This window comes from Triticum dicoccoides, chromosome 2A, assembly GCF_002162155.2.
Source record: "Triticum dicoccoides isolate Atlit2015 ecotype Zavitan chromosome 2A, WEW_v2.0, whole genome shotgun sequence".
In the NCBI taxonomy this organism is placed as follows: domain Eukaryota; kingdom Viridiplantae; phylum Streptophyta; class Magnoliopsida; order Poales; family Poaceae; genus Triticum; species Triticum dicoccoides.
In genome coordinates this window covers 646,864,920-646,872,917 of record NC_041382.1, presented here as the reverse complement: position 1 = coordinate 646,872,917, position 7,998 = coordinate 646,864,920, and positions in this window count along the sequence as shown.

The following is a 7,998-nucleotide window of genomic DNA, read 5'->3' as shown; positions in this document are numbered from 1 at the left end:
GCAAGTGTCGCGCCGCCGCTCATCGCGCTGACCCACCGAGTCCGCCCTGGCCGCCTCCCCCTCGCGCGCCGCCTCGCCGGCGCTACTGCGACGCCGCAGCCCGCTCGCCCCACGGCCTCGCTTCCCCTAGCCGGCGCCCCACCACGCCCCGATGGCCATCGCCGGCCACAGCCTCACCGTGCCCCGTTCGACGGGCGCCCACGCCCATGCCCCTCCGCCCATTAACCCGCTCCAGTAGGATGGCCTTATGCCACTGCCAGCGGGCCCCACGCGCCCTGGCTTTTATTTAAAAAGTTTTTTAAAAAAATAAAAATAAATAAATAGTTAATTAATTAATTAGTTGGATAATTAATTAACTTAATTAATCTTGCTTAATTGGCCTAATGAACTGGATTAGTCTAATTAAACCTGCTCAATTAGTTGAGTTTATGACAGATGGGCCCCACTACTCCTTTTGACCAGTCAACACGGTCAGAGTTGAATGTTGACCCTGCTGACGTCAGGATGGTGTCATGCTGATGCAGTATTATCTTTTTAGTTAATAATAATTACAGAATATTGTTAAATCTTTAAAAATCATAGAAAATAATCCGTAACTCGGATGAAAAAGTTTTATACATGAAAGTTGCTCAGAACGACGAGACGAATCCGGATATGCGGTCCGTTTACCTGTCAGATGCCTCTAACTATCTAGACATGGAACATTTCCCCTCCGGTCATGTGTCTGACACAGGTCCGGAACCGGGAAAACATTCCCGGTTGTTTTCCCCCTTCACCTTTATCGTGTAGCCATATGTTAGGTCACACCCGGCACAACATATTGCCATGTTATGCTTTGTGATGCTTTGTTTGCTTTATATTTATTGTTTCTTCCCCCTCTTCTCTTCGGTAGACCCCGAGACCGATGCCGCCCCTGTGATCGACTATGTCGACGACACCTCTTCCTTTTGAGCAGAGCTTCCAGGCAAGCAAACCCCCTGAGGGAGTCCTGGATTAGGGGGTGTCCGGATGGTCGGACTATACCTTCAGACGGACTCCTGGACTATGAAGATACAAGATTGAAGACTCTGTCCCGTGTTCGGAAGGGACTTTGCTTGGCGTGGGAGGCAAGCTTGGCGATACGGATATGTAGATCTCCTACCATTGTAACCGACTTTGTGTAACCCTAACCCTCTCCGGTGTCTATATAAACCGGAGGGTTTTAGTCCATAGGACAAGATACAAAACAACAATCATACCATAGGCTAGCTTCTAGGGTTTAGCCTCTCCGATCTCGTGGTAGATATACTCTTGTACTACCCATAACATCAATATTAATCAAGCAGGACGTAGGGTTTTACCTCCATCGAGAGGGCCCGAACCTGGGTAAAACTTCGTGTTCCTTGCCTCCTGTTACCATCCGGCCTAGACGCACAGTTCGGGAACCCCTACCCGAGATCCGCCGGTTTTGACACCGACATTGGTGCTTTCATTGAGAGTTCCTCTGTGTCGTCGCCATGAGGAAGGATGCCTTGCCCCGTCTTTAAAGACGGCACCGTTGCTAAGGGAGCTTTGGCTGTCGGCCAAACCCTCCGGCTAGGTGGTTTTCTTATGACCGCATGTTCGGCTTCTGCGCCGATGATGACCTCTCGAGCCATCGAAAACAATCTTCATGTCAGCTCGAAACTCGCCGAGCAGTTAGATCCAATGGAGCTCTCCTCAATAAACGAGCTCTTGGATCGCATCGCCGCCCTGGGAGTCGCTACGGATTACGACCAGATTGGGCCTAAACCCGATCTGAGAGAGATTAACTCTCCCCAAGTCACCCATCACGTTGGCGTGGTAGAGGGACAGTGCGACGACCCTTCATCTATCTTAAGGACTAGCTACGTCCGGATTCCCGATCCCTCCAAGCCGGATACCTGCGGAGGGGAGGATATCACTCAAGACCTGAACTTAGAGTCAGGCGACGGGCTGGATTCATTGGACAACATCCAGGAATCCAAATTTTCGAGTTCGGAAATTCCTCGGCCTTTGAGCCTCAGATGGGGTGAGGCTTCGGATTTAGTTCCTCCCACCCACCCGAACATAAGCGATCTATCCCAAATTAGGCAAGAGCCCGATGAAACAGTACATCATTACTGGGTCAGATTCCTCCTGGTTAAGAACAGGATAAAGGACTGCCACGAGGAAGACGCAATCTCAATCTTTTGCAATAATTGCACGGACAAGGGAATCCTCAATGCCATAAGTCGCCGTGATATTACACGCTTCGCTGACTTGGCGTCCATCGTACGAAAGTACTATGCGATGGAAAGCACCTGGAAAACTGAAATAAAATTTTGGGACGATCCGGCCCTGAATACAAACCCAGTCCGAAATAAAAGGGTGCATCATCGCCAGACACCCGGGTCAAACACCAAAAAGCAAAAACCCTCTACAGGGCATGGAACCGTACTGGAAGGATGGCTTAATGGACCCTGTAAAATTCACAGTACAGAGGACGCCACACCAACTCACAGCCTTAGAGCATGTTGGATACTCCGGCAGGTGGCCAAAATTGGCGAAAATCTCCTAATTCCAGAGGCCACAGAAAGCCACCCCAGAGACACCAATACAGTATTAACACTCTTCAAGACTTTCGCATCAAATAATATGCGAAAAAGGACACTCCGCAGCCTTGCCGAAGTCTACCAAGTAGCAACAATAAACCCATGGAGTGACACGGCTATTACCTTTAACGCCAGTGATGAACCTAAATTCCGAATAGCCCGAGCACCAGCCGCATTGGTCCTCAGTCCAATAGTGGACGGCTTTCGTCTTACCAAGGTACTCATGGACGGCGGCAGCGGATTGAACCTCATTTATGAGGAAACCCTTCAAAAAATGGAAATAGACTCGAACCGCATTGAGCGAAGCAGCACAACCTTTAGAGGAATAATCCCCAGTTGGGAAGCGCGTTGTACAGGAAAAATCACACTAGATGTGGTGTTTGGCATGCCGGATAATTACAGGTCCGAAGAGATCACGTTCCATGTGGCTTCGTTCAGCAGCGGTTATCACGCTCTGATAGGGCGGGAAGCGTTTACAATCTTCCAAGCAATACCACATTACGGGTACATGAAGCTCAAGATGCCCGGGCCTAACGGGATCATCAATCTCGCTAGTGATCCGGACACAACACTCCGCGCCGAAAACAAGACAGCCGCACTGGCCCTCGAGGCACTCCGAAGCCCTAGCGGCTGAGGAACTGACTGCGCTACGCTCCATGATGAATAGGGACGATGTGGTACTCGACAAAAGATCCAAGTCCACCTCCTTTAAGCCGGCGGACGAAATAGTCAAATTCCAAGTCCATCCAACGGACCCCAATAAAACAGCTTCCATCGGGGCACAGTTAAACCCTGATGTAGACGCCGCACTGCGAGAGTTCCTACGAGAGAACTGAGACATTTTCGCCTGGCACCCTTCAGACATGCCAGGAATCCAACGCAGGCTGGCCGAGCACAGCTTAAATATCCAAATAGGATTCAAACCTGTCAAACAGGCTCTTCGGCGTTTTCCGAACCTAAGAGACAGGCCATGGGAGAGGAGCTAGCAAAGCTATTGGAGGCCGGATTCATCAAAGATATAAAACATCCGGACTGGCTAGCAAACCTGGTGATGGTACCAAAGAAGGACAAATCCTGGCGCCTGTGTGTTGATTTTAAAGACCTTAACAAGGCTTGCCCAAAGGATCCCTTCCCCCTCCCCTGCATCGATCAAATTATTGACGCTACCGCAGGACACGATTCGTTGTGTTTCCTCGACGCATATTCTGGCTACCATCAAATCAAGATGGCAGAACCAGACCAAGCCGCAACGGCATTTATCACACCATACGGCCCATTCTGCTTCAACACGATGCCCTTCGGGCTCAAAAACGCCGGCGCAACATATCAGCACATGATTCAGACATGTCTGGCAAGCCAGATCAGCAAAACAGTGGAGGTATATGTAGATGATGTGGTCGTAAAAACAAGACATGTCGAATCTCTAGTAGACGACTTGATGCTCACATTTGATAACCTCCGAACATACGACATCAAGCTCAACCCGGAAAAATGCGTTCTAGCCGGAAAGCTCTTGGGCTTCATTGTATCCGGTAGAGGAATCGAAGCAAATCCAGCCAAGATCCAAGCTTTGTCGCAACTGGATATCCCAAAGGACCTCAAACAAATACAAAATTTAACCGGGTGCGTGGCGGCTCTAAGCCGCTTTATCTCTCGCTTGGGAGAAAAGGCCCTACCCCTTTACCGCCTCCTTTGGCGCACCGAACACTTCGAATGGACGGATGCAGCCACGGCCGGACTCGACGAAATAAAAGCCATACTGGCAACAAACCCAGTCCTGGCCGCGCCAAACATTAGCGAACCAATGCTATTATACATTGCAGCAACACATGAGGTTGTAAGCGCAGTGCTCGTCGTCGAACGAGAAGCGGACGGACACAAATTCCCCCTTCAAAAGCTGGTCTATTATGTGTCCACTGTCCTCACTCCCTGCAAATCACGGTACCCACATTATCAAAAGATCGCGTACGCGGTATTCATGGCATCCCGGAAGCTACGACACTACTTTCAAGAGTGTTCAATAACAGTAGCCTCGGAAGTACCACTTAACGATATTATAAACAACCGTGACGCAACGGGCCGGATTGCAAAATGGGCCATTGAGATCCTCCTGTTCGACATAACTTATAAGCCACGACGAGCCATCAAGTCTCAAGTCTTGGCCGACTTCGTCGCAGAATGGACAGAGGCCGAACTCCCTAAAGAGTACGGCACATATTCAAATTGGATCATGCATTTCGACGGCTCCAAGATGTTGGCCGGACTGGGGGCTGGCGTCATTTTGACGTCCCCCACAGGAGACACAGTTCAATACGTACTCCAGATTATGTACACGGACTCCAACAATGCAGCCGAATATGAGGCCCTTTTACATGGTCTCCGGATGGCAGTATCCATGGGCATTCAACGCCTAGAGGTGCGCGGGGACTCCAGTCAACTCCAGAGGAAACGACGACCACATTGCCCCGGCGGCAGAGCACGATGAAGCTGCAAATGGCGAACATAGTACGGATTCGACGTCCAAACACGGCGACGCCGAGGATAAACCTCATCAAACCCCCTATGGGGAGGAAAACAGTCCGGACGAAGATGCACACATCATCCCAGAAACGCACTTTGAGCAAGAGAACCTCCATAGAAGACTTATTGCCACAATGAGGAGTCTGAAGAAGCAGAAGCAAAGGCTTAAGGCCGTACAAAATATGCTCAACAGCAGGTGGAACAAAGTGCTCGACAACGAAGAAAAGTATGGTGGAGGTTACCACACAAAGAGCTATCCAAAGCGCAAGCTATTACCCGAATTCGACGATGATGCCTTAGACCCCATACGGCCGAAAAATAAAACGGCTAACCGGCCGAATCAACCACCTTGTGACCGCGATAGAGCGGCTAACAAGGTCGCATATAAGTCAACACACGATCTACGTGAGGACTTGCGCCAAAAATCCAGTATGACCAGATCCATCTATGGATCTAGGAAGCGTGCTCCGGCACAAAATCAAAACTGAATACTACAACCATCCGAACGCCATGATACATCCAAATAAAGGGGTGCCGCACACCCCCTATGTTTCACCAATGAGGTGCTGAACCACGAATTCCCAAAAGGATTCAAACCAGTGAACATAGAGGCGTACGACGGGACCACAGACCCTGGGGTCTGGATTGAGGACTTTATCCTCCATATCCATATGGCTCGCGGAGACGATCTCCATGCCATCAAGTACTTGCCCCTCAAGCTTAAAGGACCAGCTCGGCACTGGTTGAAAATCCTCCCCGAAAACTCAATTGGAAGTTGGGAGGAGCTCGAGGATGCTTTTCGGGCTAATTTTCAAGGGACCTATGTCTGACCTCCGGATGCAGACGATTTAAGTCATATAATTCAACAGCCCGGAGAGTCAGCCCGAAAGCTTTGGAACAGGTTTCTCACTAAGAAGAACCAAATCGTCGACTGTCCGGATGCCGAAGCCTTAGCAGCTTTGAAACATAGTGTCCGAGACGAATGGCTTGCCAGACACCTCGGCCAAGAAAAACCGAGAACAATGGCAGCCCTGACAAGCCTCATGACCCGCTTTTGCACGGGCAAAGATAGCTGGTTAGCCCGCAGTAGCACCAGCGACCCAAGCACATCCGAAGTCAGAGATGTCAATGGAAAACCACGATGCAGTAAAAACAAGTGTCAAAATAAAGAAGACAACCCAGATAATACGGCGGTCAACACCGGATTCAGGGGCTCTCGACCAGGTCAGCGGGAAAAGCCTTTCAAAGGCAGCAGAGATGGACCGTCTAGCCTAAACAAGATTCTCAACAAACTATGTCAGATTCATGGCACCCCCGATAAACCTGCAAACCACACCCGCAGAGAATGCTGGGTCTTCAAGCAGGCCGGTAAGCTAAACGCCGAACACAAGGGGGGGTGAGACACCAAGCGAAGACGAGGACGAACCTCGCCAGCAAAGCACTGGAGGACATAAAAAATTCCCGCCAGAGGTTAAAACAGTAAACATGATCCATGTGACGAAGAGGAAAAGCAAACATGCACTCCGAGGCATACGCGCCATAGAGCCCGTCACCCCTAAGTTCAACCCCTAGTTGGCCTGCCCGATCAGTTTTGATCGAGGGGATCATGCGACAAGCATCCGACATGAAGGATTGGCTGCCTTGGTGTTAGACCCAATAATAAAGGGATACCATCTCACACGACTCCTTATGGATGGCGGAAGTGGTCTAAATCTGATATATCAGGACATAGTAATACTACCTTCAAGAAATGGGGATAGACCCGACAAAAATACCAGGACATAGTAATACCAAGGGAGTAATACCAGGCCCAGAGGCCCACTGTACGGGCTCTCTATTACTAGAGGTTGTATTCGGTTCTCCCGACAACTTCCGAAGCGAAAAGTTAACTTTCTACATCGCTCCATTCCGAAGTGGCTATCAAGCACTACTCGGAAGAGCGACTTTCGCTCGTTTTAATGCAGTACCGCATTATGGTTCTCTCAAGCTTAAGATGCCCGGTCCACGTGGCACCATCACAGTTAGTGGAAATATTGAGCGTTCTCTACGCGCGGAAGAATGTGCGGCGGCTTTAACAGCCGAGCACTAGACGGCCTCACCAACCAGAATAAATGACAGGTCGTCAAGACCACGGACACGGTTAGATGAGTCCGGTGCATCACTACATATACATGAGATTGGTTTGATAGTTAAACCCTCATAGACGGTACCAGGGGCTTCCCGCGTGTAATCAGGGCTATTTCGGCTCAACTTGACTTATCTTGAATTTTAATGGTTTATTGATAATAACCAATTTTCTGGCATGGCAACTTTCACCTAAGTTCTTCTCTTTTACAGATGACAATCGTGCTACACCCATCTAGGACACGGCACAACGGAGACACAGGCGCAGACGTGCATCAAGGACCGGCTCAAAGGTTTCTTTTCAGATTAAGACCCTGTGTAAACCTTTTTTACTGTCTCTTGTTGTTCACATCCTCCGGATACTCAATACAACCGAGAAGGATGCTGATGTTATTGGCATGTGGCCACGTCAGGATATTGCACGTACCTGGACACTCGGGGTTTATTATTAAGGGCATTGCTCAGCCCGACATATGTTATAAAGACCGAATACCTTAGGGAGTGTTCGGCATCGCGAGTTTGGCCTTATATGCATCAGCTCTGAATCATGCCTTTGGTCAAATGTTGGGTTTACCCGGCTCCCGTGTTTTGCTACCTTATGTTCCTCTCTATCGGCTAAGGCGGCACCGGGAGAACTACTGCGATTGTGCCCTGGTTCATCCGGATGAGCACCTCAGTAGAGAAAGCTGAAAACTGACTGTCATGATAAAGCACGAGACTGGTTAACCACTCGATGACTTAGCGGAATCTTCGGGATTCCTTC